Raw genomic sequence first — 17,779 nt, forward strand, 5'->3', positions numbered from 1 at the left:
GGGAGGGCTTTGGCTCAAAACGCCACATGCGTTCAAGGAACCTCCGACGAAAAGGCAAGAAGATGCCGCCCTTAAACAAGCATCCAAATCCCCCACTGGGGTCACACTAAGGGAGAAACTACCCTTGAAAGGGAGGCAACAAAGTGACGAGAGAGCAAAAAACAGAGGGGATAAAACAGCGATCAGCACCAAATGTGCACAGACGACTTGTAGTCAATGAAAACACTGGGCAAGCGTCCATAATAATCAAGGCCTGTAAGTTTTTGATTAAGGTGTACTGGAAACCCAGAATGGATTAATTTGACAAAAGACTTGGGCGACCAGAATTATATCCCCTCACCAGATACGAGTGACATCTTACCGAAATGGCTGGCAGGCTGATACTGTTCTCACCTCTGTTTCGTTGAAACTCTTTTAGGCCTTCAAGTAATTTCAATGCACGTCGTCATAATTTTTTGGCCGTATAGTTTCAGTTGAAACCTGGCTCTGAACATAAGCTCCCATAAGGACTTGTGTCAACACTCGCCTAGCCTCCTTGCCTGCATACAAAACCACGGGGCTCATAAAGGGCAACTGTTACAACGTGCGGAGATAGCGGCTTGAAGCGGAGACCCACATGAAAAAAATGAATACACCGCAACAACAACAAAAACCCCAACAAAAAAAACAACAAAATAAATATGGTCAAGACGAGAAATACGTTACCGTCTTCCGTTAAAGTAATAGGATACTTAGATCTCCTATTTTCACTATCACTGCAAAACAATCGGACGAAACTGGATAAAAGATAGCCTCAAGGGAAACTCCGGCCACACACGCACCATCAGCAAAACAAGGAGAAGGGAAGAGCTCCTCAGTTGGCACCAAAAAAGGACATCAAAACTTACTGAAACAAGAATGCATTACTCATATGAGACGAGCAGAAGAGAAATCTTTAGAGAAGTACAAGGGTATCGAGGAAATTATGAAAGGATGTTAATATCGGAAAGGCTCAGCTAGGCGAACTCTTCAACGTAATCAATAATTACCGTAGAAACTGGCTCTTGGCAGAAAATGAGAAACGACGGGGACATCTAAGCAGACGCATCACGACCCCCGAGTCAGCAACCTCGAAGCGGCGCGCAACAAGCCCTGTGGAGTTTCGAGAAACATTGCGACCAAGAAACAAAAAGGACGGCCTGTGGCAAAATGTTTTGCCTCAAAGAGAAAAGAACACCCACGTAAAGAAAGGAACAGTGGAGGAAGCACATAAAAACACAAAAGAGAGACAACAAGAAAAATATAGCCGCAAGTCAGAAAGCATTTATGTAATATAATATCCAAACGAGGTCGTGATCATAAAGCCAGCAGAAGTCTATAACTACGCCGAGGTCCTTGAGAACATCCACAGCAAGGTAAATCTTAAAGAACCAGAGCTTAAAAACAAAGGGATCCGAGAGACAAGAGCTTCAGAAGGGACAGATTACAAAAGCCACCTTCTGCAAGGTATGCAAGACCATTCTTCAAGAATCTGAAACTGTGGCCGACCTTAATCTGTGCAGATAACACCTTAGCCTGCAGTGACCTGTATAAAATCCCATCTGTATAAAATCACACTAACTGCTTTGATTTGTTCCTGCGGAAAACAATTAGTTTCTTGAATCATTTTGTATCGAATTTTTCCTAATAAAACTCGAGCATTTATTGACTGTGGAGATTTCCTCTTCTCGTAGCTCTTTTCGTATTGTATAGGGTCCGCAACGAAAAACACCTCTAAGTTAGGAGCCTTTAGAAGAACCTATAAAGTAGGTCCAAAAAAGTATTTACACCCTCTCAGATACCATAACTGGGCATTGGTCATTTGGAGAAGATACGTTAACAAGAAGAATACCCTAAAAGACTATGTGCCACAGCTGCAAATTCGTTAGAAATAAGGAAATGGTCTTACGCTTCTCTGTGAGTGCCCAGCTCTATTAGAAATTGAAGAGTGTGCACAGGTTCGGTTAAAAGGTGTTCGGAAGAATGTTTGGATCTATTTTAGTTACATAAATTCCATTAGGGGGTCTCTCATCCGAGACTGTTCTGTTCTTTGTTACGTGGCAAGTCCCAAACCCAGCGCACAACCCTGGGGAGGGATGTTTCACCTTCTCACTTCAAACGGATGGTTTTTTGGCTACTTGGTCTAAGACCGAAAATTGTGAGCTGCTTGAGCACTTTGACTTTGACTTTTTCACAAGGCTCATCCTCCGGAAGGCTAGCTCATGTCGTCCGCCTGGATGAAAATACTCCAGCTCAGAGAGTATTCGACGTAGTACCCAACAGGGAAAGCAGAGGAAGAGAAAGACCTTCACTCCATTGGCAAGACCAGATGGAGAAGAACCTGGCTACACTTGGAGTATCCAATTAGCGCCAAACAGCCAAAAGGACGAACGCTTGAGTTTAAGTAATGAGCCTTAGTTAGAAGTTGCTCCAGTCCATCTTTAATATAATTATGGGACCTCGTCAGAGTTTACTCGAGGTATTTATAATTAAAGAAATGTGAAATATCGCCTTCTACTCACACACATATTCATTGTCCGAACACATATATTGCTAAATGAAGGAACATAAATAGGAAAATGTCTAAAAAATCTGAACGAGAGGCAAACTAAGAACCTAATCCTTAAAACTGATTAAACCATCGGAAGATGAAGTGATCCCGTAGGCAAAATTCAAATAGTTTGTTCCAAAAATAAAAGAAAAATCAAACACAGACGAAAACAAAGCAACTCCACCAACAATGCGAATTTACGGTTGACTCCGAACTGAATAAAAAACGCCGAAACTGCGCACCAAAACGCAACTGCCTATCTATAAGTGCGCGCGTATGTGGCGCCACGGATGACAAAGTAAATAATGAATATGCATCAAGCAGGAGAGCAGGCGGGCAGAGCGCTGCAAAAAGGACGAAAGCGCCGGCAACTCAACTAACCGAACGGACCAATGCGACTCGGGCAAGGAGGGCAAAAAAGCTCAACGGAAGTGACCACTGGTCAAAGGCCGCTGCCAATTTTCATTTTATGCACGCCGAGACGGCAAACAAACGCATACACCAGCCGGGCTCCATCAAAGGAGTAGATGCAAAAACAACGAGAAAAGCAAAAACGAATTGTGAAAATGCGAAGAAATTCTAAAACTAGAAAAGGAAAAACAAAAGTGAAGAAGCGAAAATCCAACTGGCTTACAAATGCACATGTGGCACATACGACGCTGCTGTTGTTGTTGTCGTTAATATTGCTGATGTATGGCGCGGAGCTAAAAAGAGCACAAGCAGAGTTGCACAGCCACCCAAGCAAGATTGCTGCCTAACACACACGCCCTGCTGCTGCTGTTGCTACTCCCCGCTGCCTGTCGTTGGTGCAACACGAAACGTAAAACGCATAAAAACTTGATGACTCGCTTGCATGCTGCGTCGGCAGCGGCTGGGCGCACCCAAGGGGTTGCACGCGGACGATAGGCAGACAATCGAACGAACGTGCCACCATAAACTTGCCACACGAAATGCGTCGCACCACCAAATAACTGAACTGCTGCCGCAGGCATAAGGCCGGGCAGGGGGCGGGTGGCGGTCGCATGTGGCAGTTTTGCAGCGCATTGGCGCAAATGAATCCTGTCGGAGGCGATTTCCTGTGTGCGCCTTCGTTTGCGCCTTTTTATGCAACATCCTATATGTACGTGTATTCCCCGTCGCACACTAAAACACACGCATACACTCGCACAACTGCAGGCACACCTTCAAAAAGTGAATCGCAAAAAAGCCCATCGCCGTTGCTGATGATTAATCGAATTAGTTTTTCTTTCTTTGCTGCAAAACAGAATTTCTGAATGCCACACATATTATTGCTGCTGTTGTTGTTGTTGTTGCTAATGCCATTTCATGCTGTTTGTGCATGTCCTGCGCACAGAACGCAGCACTCGGCCGTAGAGGAAAGACAGCGTTGTGAGCGTCTGACGGATGCTGGGCAGGAAAAAAGTCGAGAAAATGGCAAAATCGCATAACTGCAAATTGCATGGGCGTTTCAAGTGTTTTTTTGTTTTTGTTTTTCAATTTTGGATTTTTTCCCCGGCACATTGGATATTTTTGTTTTGGCCTTTCTTCAATTTGAGTTTAGTTGTTGCTTTTTGGTGCATGTGGCAGACGCGGCTACCACATCCATAACGAGTGGTCAGTAAAGAGGATATGCAGGAGGTGCCCATATTTAGCATTTGTGCTTGTGTGCACCCTGGAAGGTGTAGTAAGATACGGTCTTACGGTTAATGGAATGATAAAGTGGGAGGAATAAAGCTCTACCTTCTTATACTTTTTGTGAAAAAGTAGAAAAAGCTTCATTAGCTTTGTGTATATATAGCTAAAATCAACAAAATTCAAAGTTTTAAGAGAAAAGCTTTTTTTTAGTTCTAGAAAGCTGTTTTAGTTCGAGGAAGTTTTTTTCAAAAATTAAAAACTTTTTCTTGAGCTTCGGCCGACCATTATTAATAAAAACTTTGTATGATAATATCTAGATGTATTTGAACAAAATCCAAAAAAACTGTAATTTTTTTAAGTATTTACTGAATATAAAAGCTCTAGAGAATCCTCAAACTTTATGTTTTACCATTTTTTACCAAGCAAGCATTAATTTATCGCCGTGTGAGCTTTTACAGTGCTGTATAGCACACAAATGCAAAAACAACTTTGTGGCGAAATAAAAGCTTTATTTGAACTTTTTTATTTTTTTGTTACACTGAGAGTCCAAATTTTCGTGGAATATAGTCCTTAGTCTTTTAAGAGTTTGAAAAAAATTAAAGCTTTGCCAATTGAGCCTTAAATAAAAATAGTTTATGAATATGAAAGCTCTGTCCATAGAGCTTTCCTAAAACTTTTAGAAATTTTGATTGTTTCCAAACACTAACTACCAAACAAACAGCTGAGAGCTTTTAAAAAATATAGTTTTGTTTTTATTTTTTTGACTTTTACCATATTTTATGCCTTACATCTTTAGAATCCCAAAATCTTAGTTTGGTAGCATAAATGTAGGCAACAGTTTTTAAACAGATATGTAGAACGTGCTATTAGTGCTTAAAAACGACTATCAAAATAACGTAAGAGAATATTCCCGCTATTTAACTGTCACACGTTTTCTCCCTTCACTCCCTTCGTAGCATCAACCAATGGAACTGAGACCAAATAAAAAAGTGAAAACATATTTTAACTCGCACAAAATATTCTCTTCAAGAAAAGCCGTAAAACTTAGTCGTAGGGGGAAAACTGCTTACCGTAAGTTGCGAGTGCCAAGAAAATTGAGGTTATCTATTGTTTTAGAAGTAGACGCTTTAGCAAGCAGCAGGCTGGAAATGGGTTGCAAGCCGTTCCTAAGTGAATATTTCACAACAAGAATGTCTACAAGTACATATCAGCAAGAACGAAAAATAAGGGTCATGCAGAAAAATTTAAACTGAAAAGGATTGAGTCAGAAATGGAACTTTTTTTGACAGATTTCTGACCGAAATAGTTTCAATAATATTCTTATTTCAAGTTCTTTGTATCTTTCTTGAGGTTCTGATATATATACATATGTAATACTGATTAAAATGATTATTCTTATCGGCAGTTTAGTTACTGTTCTTTTTATCCATATATTTTACAATAAACATATATCCTATACTTAAAGTTATCTATAAATTTGATTGTTTCGTGAAACTCAAAAAAAAAAAAAATTGTTTTTAAATTTTTTATCGATTAATTAATGGCTGATTAAATAAATAGTAGAAAAAACACAGCAGTTCACCAAAATATAAATTAAAATATTTAAAAAAGTGTTAATTAATAAATAATTTTTTAAAAGCAAAATTATAATATAATAATTTAAGTCGATAACATTTTATCGACGTCGATACGTTATGGGCTTGAAATTTAGTAGACATTTTATATTTTAAATTGAATTAACTGTGTGCGAAATGTTGGTAGAAAAATTTTGTATACCACGGTATAATATTTGGAACTAATAATATCGATAACATTTATTTGAAACATCGATAACATTAATATATAATAAAAAATAAACAAAATGCCAACGACAATTGCAATTAAAATGCAAGCGATAGAAAAATGTGTTATCGAAAGTTATCGATATAGATTTATCGAATATACAAAATATCGATATTTTTGCTAAAAAGAACTTTTTGATAAGATGCGTTTTTTTCAACTATTACAATTACAAATTATCGTTACTAGACCAAATTTCTCAACAGGTTTTTCTTTAGCCAAACTTTTTAAGATTTTAAGTAGAACTCTTCGTACTACCCACACTTAATTCAACGATTTTTTTTTGTTTTTGCATTTTATTATTGTTTTTTATGTTTTTCTTTTCAGACGCGTCACATTTTCAGCGTAGCCCTTCGTCGCCTAAGAATATTGCAAGCAGTCTACTGCGAAGAATGCATTTACACTCTATGTAAGTATGTAGGTACTTATGTATATATAGGTATATATTTCCATATATTTGTATGTAAGTAGTGAAGGCCCCTGTATAGATGGCGCAAGTTTTTGGCAAAGATTGATGAATTCCACTGATGATGGCGGCAATGATGATAATGATGCTAGCGTTAAACGTAATAAGGTTGTTGTTGTTGTTGTTGTTGTTGTTGTTGTTGTTGTTGTTGTGTCACCCACATTGCCAGGAGAAATACGGTCTTATATATACATACATATATAGATATTACGAACCGGGCAATACTTATAAGCACTTTCGAGCTGTTTCCATTCGCAATAGTCATATTTGGGCTCTTATACATATGTTCGTGTATATGGCGCTTGTTCTTCTTTTAGCATCTTTGGAGTTACCTTAATCCTTCCACCAGCAAGAAATAAATCGCTGCAAAGGCACGCGTCGAGGTCTATGAGCGATCTCTCCCCCACACCCACTCTACCACTTCGCACCTCACCAAACTCTCCTTTCCGCATTGCAACACATTAGCAGTTTTGCTGCAACGCCTTGTTGCAAGCATCGTTTGTATGTGTGTAATTGTTGTTTGTATGACTGTTGGCCCACGTTGCATGCCGCCATGACAGTTGATGCTTAAACTCGCATATTTCGTTTCGTTTCGTTTTGTGCGTGTTTCCTCTGCTGCGTGCGAACTGCACAAAGCTTTGAACTCTCCAGCGCACCGCAACAACTTTAGCTTAGCTTGGAGAATAATACTAGCTCAAAAGCTTAATTTGTTAGAAATTTACTTTTTTTGACTAACATTTGACAATGCCACGAGTATTTTTATGTTTCGTGCTTTGAGGGACGAAAAAATTATATTTGGGTCTTGGAAGATTAGATAGCACTTGTAGATATGTATTCGTGCTTAGTCTATTTCCTACTAGTTCGAAAGCTAAGTCTAGAATAAGCAGTCGAGCTTAACAAATACTTATGTACCAACTATATATTTCTTCTATGTCCATAGTTATATATTACTCTCAAGTAAATAGCGAGGTCTCTATTTCCACAGCTGTTAGATAACCCTAAATTTACTGTAAATATAATATTTATATAAAGTAAATAAAAAAATATATTATATTTTATAAAAATCCCAGACACCAAAACTGTTAGTTCAACTTAATTTATGCGCGTCGGTGGTGTAATGGTCAGCATAGTTGCCTTCCAAGCAGTTGATCCGGGTTCGATTCCCGGCCGACGCACACTTTTTTGTTGTTGAATCGGAAAAGCTCTTGCTTGGTCATTGAAAATTATATTTATCATCTTAACGGGATATGATCCGAGATCATGTATACAAATGATTACTAGATAAAAGTATTCTCATAATTGAGCCAGGCTGGCTGTTAGCTCTAAGTGCACGTATACCACAATAGAGAGCTTTCGGCCGGAGTAAGCTTTCGTTTGAATTCTGAAATAGTTGTATACCTTCGATCTCTATATAGTACGTAAAAGTTTTTCATTTTCCTTGTTGGAAACTTTTATTCGAGCTTTCAGATATTGTAAAATAAGCTTTTGGCTGAAAAGATTATCCTTTGAAAGGAAAATATCGAAGTTAAATTGGATCTCTAGTCTTATTTTTGTTCTAATCTCTGTTCTTGAACTATACTTCTCTTACTTATCTGTTAGAATATCAATGGTTTGATTACCAGGAGATTATGGTCTTCTTGCGGCAATGTCAGTTAAAAATCTCTTTACAATATATATGTAGCTTACATATTTGGAGCAATAGCTCTTCTAGAGTAAGGTAGTACTATTAACTAGATAAGGTTTCCATTTCCAATCTCTTCATATTTCAAAATGACATAATCCAAGTGCATAATCTCTTGCAAACTCTTGTTGCAGTTTCGCCTGATGCCATTACTTTAAATAGCATAAAAGCTCGGCTTAACAGTAACTTAATCGTGTAAATAAAAATTTAATTAAGTTTAATGAAACATCAAGCAACACGCCGACATTCGGAATTGTTCGCGTCGGTGGTGTAATGGTCAGCATAGTTGCCTTCCAAGCAGTTGATCCGGGTTCGATTCCCGGCCGACGCACAGTTTTTTCTTAGAACAAGAAAACTATTTTTAGTGGAAGTGATAAAAAAGCTTCAAATGGGATCCAGCTGACTTACAAGAAACACTATTAAGCTGGGATATGGATATTGAAGTGGCATTGGCCGTACGGAGGCGAACACTTAACTTTGCGAGCTTTGTTCTCTTGACTGATAATACGCGGTACGCTACTCGTCGCTCATGCCAACAAAGGACCGAAGTCCAGGCGGTAGATTGGAAAGGAGTATGTTGATTGGTTGAAAAGGTGGAGCAGGAGCACCAGACCGTAGGCCGCCGCACTTAAGCCAACATTAGGCCCGTTGTGCTCCCTGGTGGTAACCAAATTAAGTCTTATCCAGCTACTCAGTAATTTTCATACTTAATTTTTTCCCCCAAGCTGCTCAATGTTTTTTAAGTTGGAGCATTGGGAGCAGTAAATACATATGTATATCCCATATCATCCGGCTAAAGGCTGGGCATTCACAAAGATAATGTTTCAGTGTCTCATAATTACCTGCACCTGCCCTGCATTTTGTCGAATCCGTTTTTCCAAATTTGTGAAGGTGGGATCTTAAGGTTAGGTGCCCTGTGAAGACCGCTAGTAACTTTCTTAAAGTAGAAGCTGCCCACCATTAACATTACCCTATGTTCTGTATTGCTAGTGCTTCAGAACCTGAGAAGTTTCTCTGAGATCCGTTACTTGAAACAACACTTGAAGCAGCTGAATGGACTGCATCAAGTTAGGCGAATTGTGTTCCTAGCCAACTCATCTGTCTTTTCGTTTCCTTATATATCTATATAAGTAGTATGTCTATGGTAATTCTTCCAGACAACTGACAGAGACAGAGATGGCTGTCATTAAGTGCAGCCACGTTCTTAGAAGTAAGTGTTTACTCTGACAGATAGGCAAGGACTTCAGAGTTAATTCAATGTATCCTCGAGCTATGCGTAGAGTCAAGCTGAACTAGTTACCGATTGAATTCAGCAACGTCGTTAAAATTAAAAGAACCTAGCCTTAAAAAAGAATTGAGAATTGCAAGTGTGATGAGCTTGCATGGAAAGATTCTATCATTGAGTTAGAGTTCTGCTATATTTTTGGGGTTTGCTGTTGTTTTGTAGGTCTTATATGAGCCCAGTAAGCGCTAATCAGCTGTCATTATGAGCGAAATTGACAGTTCGTTTTGGGTCAGGCTGCATCGCAAGAGGTCTAGTCAGCTCTCTACTCTCAGTGGAGTATGCCTGCCCCTAGTTTTGGAGGTTCTGACCGCCTTTAATGCGAGGCGTGAGGGATGGAATTGCTGAAATTGCTTGGAGGATGAGGAGGTAAAATAATAAGATTAACAGTTCCGCTATCGTAAGACAAGAGTAAAGCTGATACACCTTTTTCACAGTAATTGAAAGAGCAAGCTGCATAATAAATGTTGCATAAATAATAAAAATGTAGCAAAGTTGTCTAAATGTGAGTTAAGTAATTCACTTAGGCGATTGGCTTACAAAGTGTCGATGCCAACATTAATCACTTAATCAAAATAAAAATTATAAAATCTATTACACCAGCTAATCACTTACAACAACAACAACAAGAATAACAACACCGGTAACAACAACAAAAAGGTATACAATAAAAAATATTTGTACTTAACGGCCATCATCCGAGTTAATAGCTAATGACGGTGATTAATCAGAAAGCCTGATGTGGTCAACATATAGAGAAAAGGAATTACAACAACACATTTTATGCCACTTAACTTTAGCTGCAATTAGTAACGGTTTTTTGCTTTGTTTCCCTTTATGCTTTATTTAAGCTGCAACAACTTAGAACTGCATTTCTAAGTTTTTCAATTTCACAGGCAATCGGCGCTGGTCGCAAAGTGTGGGCCCAAACAGCGAGCAAGCGCCGAGTGGCAAGTAAATAAGTGCAGTTGGAATTAAAATCTTTATAAGCTCATATAAATACATATACTCTTAAATACTGTACACTGGTTTTTTCTTATTATTCTTCTTCTTCTTCTTGTGCTTCGAAGCACATAATCATTCAGTGGAAATCGGCCGCAAAACGCGCACAATTCATTTGCAAAATCGTCCAATTGTGGGTAGGCTGTGTGCGCACGCGCAAATGGCGCACTCAACGCGCTCAGCATGAAGCATTTTGCCAAGCGGCCTGGCAGGAGATTATCTTAATTCACGTTGTGGGAGACGACAACAGCGACTACACAACTAATGAGTGCAAGAAACCGTGCGCATCGTGGCCACCAAATGAGACGCTGACGTAGAGGCATGTTATTGGAGCGCGCACACACATACACATATACATAGATAAAGCTATAGGTTCGTACATGCACTGATAGACCCTTAAATGACTGACTGATTGGACCTTTTGACTGGTTTGGGCTTTAAAGAGGCATACAAGCTGGCTTGTTAATCAATTGCTATACCCTTTATATTCATACCTGTATGTACTATATATAGCTATATAAAGTAGAAAAAGTGCGATAAATATGTTCATGTAAATTTTGACCTTTTCTTCAACACTTGTGCCTTTTTAGTTGCGTGGTGCGTGCGTGGCATGCAACTTCGCAGAAACGCAACACAATTTTTTTTTATATTTTAATTCAGTTTTTATCACGCACAGTGGTTTTTAACTTCAAATTGAATTACAAATCAGTAAAGCTTTATGTGCTATGTTTAGTTTACCTGAAGACTAGTTTAAGATTAATACTATATAATCGTTGTAAGATCATAAATGAAATCTTTAAAGAGTTATTTATAACTCCTCTCTTACTTTTTTAAATGTTTTTTATAGAGCTTTCCTTATTGTAAGAAGAGCTTTCATCCAGATAGAGCTTTTCGAGAAAATCACATTTCAAGGGAAACTCCCAATCATTGCAGTAGTACATAGAGACTCTTCTTTTTCTACATTGGAAGTTCTTATTATAGCTTTCACTAATTGTAAGAAGAGTTTTTAAATGAGCTGCGGAGAGAGATTTCGTCTGCAGTCAGAAAAATAAAAGTAGAAAATGTAATCATCATAGCAGTACATAGAAGTTCTCCTCTTTTTTTGGTTTATTGCAGCTTTGACTAATTGTAAGTAAAAGCTTTCGTCAAGAAAAAACTTTCGTCAAAAGAAAGCTTTCGCTTGAATTCAAGGAAATAAAAATTGTATAAGTACATACAGCTTCTTCCACCCTTTGTTTTAAGTTTTTGGGGGAGCTTTCAGTTTTTGTAAGAGTAGCTTTCATCCGCTTCGGTATACTCGAACAGAAGTTTTTTTTGTAAGAAAAATACATTTTATTTATATATTATTATTTTACATCTCAAATCAGAGCTTTCATTAGAGCTTTCACGAATAGTAAAAAGAGCTTTAGCCCGAATGAAGATTTCGCCAGAATTCTGGAAAATATTAGTTAAAGTAGATCCGACCACTATAATACTATATATAATATCTTTTGTCTTTCTTTTTTGAAAGCTTTTATTGGAGCTCTCAGATTTTGTAAAATAAGCTTTCGACCGAAAATAGCCTTCGATTAAAGGAGTATCTCTGAGTAAAACTGCATCTCACGCGCTATAACCACGACTTTCAACAAGCTTGATTCATCAAAGGGAAACCGATGAGATGTTTACCACATAAAGTGTTACCTTTGTTAACCGAGAGAATGAGAGAATCTAATTTCTCCATTAGTTGCTTAGTCTTAAGAAAGTCTTATTAGGAAAAGTGATACTAAATTTTATGGACTTAGAGTCTATTAATCAAATTTTCGGATCGTTTCACTTGAACTACTTCTTCACCATTTACCTCTTGTTTCCGACTTAACAGCTTGGATCTTTCTCTGGGCCGTGTGTTATTTTCGGAAAAAGTGCATTTTTAATTAATGCAGATAACTTAAAGTCGACGGAAGGAAATTTCGGCAATCAAGAGGTTTAGGATAGTAGGTGACTGACCTTCTTCGTCCGAGCCTTGCTTCGAGGCTGAAGGTATTGCTTCTTCGCAAACAGATATATCCACTTATCCATTGATCCACTAAACTTTTAACCTTCGGCAGTTAAGTCATCGTTCACCTCTTTTTTAAGAGACAGAACACTGCAGAATGAGTTGATGAGCTTTTCTTCTTGTTGTTAGTACCACTGGTTTGCCTGTGCTTGTTTTGTGTCACTTTTAATTAGGCATAAATTACTTTGACCCTGAGAGGCAGAAGTACAGGATTACTTACACAAATACATACATACATATGTACATGTATTCATACAAATATTGAAATTTTCTCATGCTAAGAAGTAAAGCACTTCCAGCACGCATAATAACCCACACACATATACATAAAACGCACACGTGCTTGGGCGTCTTGTTGACCGATTGTTTTATGGCTCAAATAAACGCATAATCCATTGCCCAACAAGAACACATAGAGCACGAAGAAGTACAGTTTATAATAGCTTGTAAGGAAATGCCACCATCGCATTTTATGTGGCATATAAAATGTGCAACATTATGATTTACACAGTGCGCGGAGTAAGCCACTGAAGCTAATTGAGTCATTTCTTCGTGGTGTTGGCGCGAGCGTGCACCATCAAGAGGCAGCATGTCAGCGGATGTATGGCATTATATTTACCTACGATGCACCGTAAAAGAATAAGGTGAAGTACATATGAACATATATACTATATCTGGATATATACATATATATATAAATATTTTTGAAAGTGCCTGGTGCTACTAAACACTACCGACACTTTAAAAATGGATGAAATCGGCTGGTAACTCCTCCCACTTCCCATATAACGGTTCAGTTAGAAGCTAATACAAGTGCGATAAGTCTATAAATAAATACATCTCGGATGACACAAGTGGACTTAATAGCAGCCTTGGTCAATATTAGGCGATGAGTGAAAATCCATATCTCAGGAACTACTCGACCGATATCAACTAAATTTAGTACATAATGTTATTATGACATTCCTATCCTTCAATGTAAAAGTAAGCTAAATCGGACTACAATCACACTTATTTCTCATGTAAAATAGTTCTAAATTTTGTATGATTTTTTCACTTTCAAGCACCATTAAATGTATCGGAATAAAACTCTGCTCGAATAGTGCTTCTAAGATCTCCCACTTTACGACCAAAAATTGGTCCAATTCCAAAACCATTCAAGCCCCCAGTCCCCGAATATGTGGATCAACGTTTCAATCGCGAACTTTTTACCAAAAATATCGGTCAATCCGTAAGCATATAAACTCAGAGAGAATATGTCACAAATGGGTTGAATCGGATCAATCATCTTAGTCCACATATACCCAATAGAAATATGTTCGAACTTTCGCTTGGTTTTATACCGCAAGTATCGGAAAATATGAGTTATCTATCTTCATAAAATTGAGAGAGCATAATTTTCTAATAACGGTTCATCGTTCTGCCTAATATGGATAATTTAGGGTGAAAACTTAACCTAGACCTCATATGAATATATGAAATATTCGGTTACGCCCACCTTAAGCCCTTTCTCATTTGTTATATATGTATCTATTCAATTCTACGCAGTTTTTGATGTTGTAGTAAGCAACTCTTCGATAAAAAAGTACGGTGAGGTGAGCTGCAATCTTTCGACATATGGATCCAAAATAATACACCGAAGTCCAAAACAATTAACTTATTCAAATAAACGTGTGTACGATAAAAATGTTCACTTATCTGGTAACGCTGTTGCTTGAGTGAGCTCTGGTTCCAAAAACATAAAAAGCGGTTCCTTACTATTGACGGGAAGACTGTGGTTCCATTCAACTTTTAATGTCCGAACACTCAAAGTCCTTATAACTCGCCCAAGGAAATAGCTGGTGCTCGTCATATGTAAGCGCTACATACTTTTAATCTACGAGGGCTGCTATATATATTCTGGCCTAGGGCAACACTAAGTGCAATCTGACATTTCCATTGGAAAGTTTGACATTTTTAGCATAACATCACTCAGAACGTTTTGTCATTTAATCGTGAATTGTTTTATTTGCAGGGAATTAAAAAATTCATATCGGCCAAAAAATGGAATTAACTCGTGAACATTTTCGTGCGATCATTTTTCACAACTTTCGACGTGGATTATCACGACAAGAGTGCATCGATGAACTAAAATCTTTGTATGGCTAAGAAGCACCATCCTATAGCACTGTGAAAAACTGGGACAACGAATTCAATCGTGGCGTGGAATTCCGTGAAGGTCGTCAGCTACATATCGTCACCTATGCAAAATAACGTAACATCACTTTTCATAAGTTTACAGGCGAAGCGATATAATAGAAACCACTCATATTCAAACCAAATTGGAGTTTTGGTTATAAATGGTTATATATTGGTTATATTTGACTGCGGGAGCTGAAAATTTTCGTATTTCGCACATAGGAAAATTGTGTGCTCCACATTCTCGATGATCTCGCCTCCGCAATAGTCGCATACATCGTTGTCTTCATGTTTGAATCGCTTCAAATATGATTTGAAACAGCTGTGTCCAGTGAGAACTTGGGTGAGGTAAAAATCTACTTCTCCGTGCGATCTATTAAGCCATAGTTCCAATTTAGGGATTAGTCGGAATGTCCAACGGCCATTTCGGCTGCCTTCCCATCGTTTTTGCCAGCCCTTTACCGTATCTGCTCTGGCTTCCTCTTTTTGGGTTCTGAGCGTTACTATCTCATTTTAGCTAAGAGGTCTAGCGGGTGTAAGCCAGCGATCACTAGGGCAGCGTCTTCGGATACCGTACGAAACGCGGAGCATACTCTCAATGCGCATATGGTGTACGTGGAAAATAGGCCGCGTCGGTATGATTTGACTTCAAGAGCTTTCTCCCATATTTGGGCACCAAATAGAGCAACTGACTTTAATACTCCGGCTATTAGTCGTCTCCTATATGAAATTAATCTAGTAATAAGAAGGATCAAGACCACAGAATCTCTAGGTAAATCCGGACCGCAGAGACCAATACTCTACACTACTCTAGGCGGTACTAAACCTAATCTTGAATCTTGTAGTATCCGGGTAGAGCTACATATCGTCACCTATGCAAAATAACGTAACATCACTTTTCATAAGTTTACAGGCGAAGGAAAAGCGATATAATAGAAACCACTCACATTCAAACCAAATTTGAGTTTTGGTTATAAAATGTTTATATATTAGTTATATTTGACTGCGGGAGCTGAAAATTTTATGCTACATATGTATGTATATGTATGTGTATATGGCGATATACATATTATTTTGGAAACGCTTGGATCCCTAAAACTCAGAAAGATTAAGCATGTAAGTGTTTTTGAAGGATTCCTCCAGTAAAGAAGTGTACCGAAGAATCAATGAAGAGTCCATCATTATTAGTTTTTAAGGAACTTATGATAAAAAACTAATAATATACCACGGAGTGCAATTTTCAGGGGTCAATGTACCATACATATATCACTTGGGGTTGAAATTCAACAGTGGTATCATTGGTAGTGATATTCGTTTGCTGTTCGAAACAATAGGTTTCTGTAAGTCTAATAAATCCTCTTAATATTTAAAGAAAAAGTTAAAAGAAAAACAATAAAAGTCAAATAGTATAAACTGAAAAAAGGATAAGTCTAAATTGCACCAGATAAGATTAGGTTAACTTAAGAGATCGATTCTAAAAGGTATCTCACTTGGACAGCTTAGACTGTCGATCCATTGTAGTACCTAACACTCCTATAAAATAGATCATACAACCCTCACAAATCGACAAAGCGTTCTGACCCTATCACAAATTTGTTGAGATGGATTATGCCAGTTTCAATTCTGACTCCTGGTTCATCGAAGGTAAGACTGCCAAGATGTTTCAACCTCAGTTGCAGTATCACCTCAGTAAGTATTTTTTTGAAGAGTTACCATATACATAAAATATCACATAAGAAATGGTCAAGCATGATGAAACTTTTAACACCGTTGCCAAATTTCAGAAATATGTATGTATGTATAAGGATCTTATCCCAGTACATAAAGTCAGAAATATTGATTTGATTATGTGACATTTAAGTATATTTAGGTAGATTGTCAAGTAGGGTTGCCAATCTTTAAGAAATAATAATTTTAAAATTTTCCTTGCGTTTAATCCCATACTCAAAAACGTGGTCTCTATAATTGAAAATTTATATGTCTTATAAGAATTGACTCAAAAAAATTATCTTAATACATGGTTGCCAGATAATACGTATTTAGTTTTTATACCCACTAGGGTGCCGATTAATTTATTAAAATGCGTAATTAGCTGAACAGCATGCCATGTACATATGTATATAATAATATATATTTAATCAAAAATTGTATATAGAATACTTAGTATACACGATTGCAAATCTCAAAAATTGCAAAAACGAGAAAATTACGTATGTATCTCACAAATGCAACTACTAAAGTAGTATTTATGTGTGTATTATAGTTTCTACATACTTATATATGTATATAGTTGCTCGCCCCCCGACCGGCTTGCGGGTCGCTGAAAAATTAATAATTTTCACAAAATCTTTTGGCACTTTGACATCTCGGTTTGCTTTGTTCCGTGGCGTTCACTTTAATTTGGTAATTTTTCTTAGCCACCTAAGCACCGCACACCCGTCATCTTGCTTCCAAACTGGGTCTGTGGCACCCACTCAGTGTGCGCGCCACTTTGACGCCCGCCCAGCAAATATCAGCGACGACGCTTCATTTCCCTTACAAGTTGAGATTCTTTTGGTGTCGCTGATTCATTTTTCTTGTTGCCTCAGTGACGCGTCTTGCGTGTCGGTTACACGTCTTTTTGCCGTCCACCACCGCTTCCTCTACTTAGTTCTTATTTAGTTCCTTCCTTTGTCAGCTTTTGTTTTTGTTACTACTTCTGTGTTGTTGTTTGTCGTTTTCTTTTTTCTGCGGTTATTATTGTTTTTGTTGTGATTATTTTCGGTTGCACTTTTCACAGTGAAATGCAAGCTTAGCCCGAAAATTTATCCAAGATGGCGCCAAGAAAAATGATATGTCATAATTTGTTGGCGTTTTCTGTCAACTCAGCGGGTGAGTCAAACAGAAACTATGCGCGAACTATGCACATACAGATCTAACAGTATATGTAAGCGTGGTGAATAACTTTGCCGTCTTTGACATGTCCTTCAGTGGGTGGAAAGGCAGAAATAGAAATTCATAAATACTGACAATGAGGCACAAGGATTATGTCTAGAAGAAGTCATATGAACTGGAACGAGGTTACCGAAAGAAGTCTTACATATAACACATCAAAG

The 17,779-nt window shown here is 37.8% G+C and overlaps 2 non-coding genes across 2 annotated transcripts; both read left to right on the plus strand.

Moving 5' to 3' along the window:
- Nucleotides 1–7,612: 7,612 nt before the first annotated feature.
- On the plus strand, nucleotides 7,613–7,684 carry Trnag-ucc. Its single transcript has one exon. It is a non-coding gene; the product is annotated as a tRNA-Gly (tRNA).
- A 765-nt stretch (nucleotides 7,685–8,449) lies between these two features.
- Nucleotides 8,450–8,521, plus strand: Trnag-ucc. Its single transcript has one exon. It is a non-coding gene; the product is annotated as a tRNA-Gly (tRNA).
- Nucleotides 8,522–17,779: the final 9,258 nt, after the last annotated feature.

The sequence above is a fragment of the Bactrocera tryoni genome, chromosome 4 (assembly GCF_016617805.1).
Source record: "Bactrocera tryoni isolate S06 chromosome 4, CSIRO_BtryS06_freeze2, whole genome shotgun sequence".
Taxonomy (NCBI): Eukaryota; Metazoa; Arthropoda; class Insecta; order Diptera; family Tephritidae; genus Bactrocera; species Bactrocera tryoni.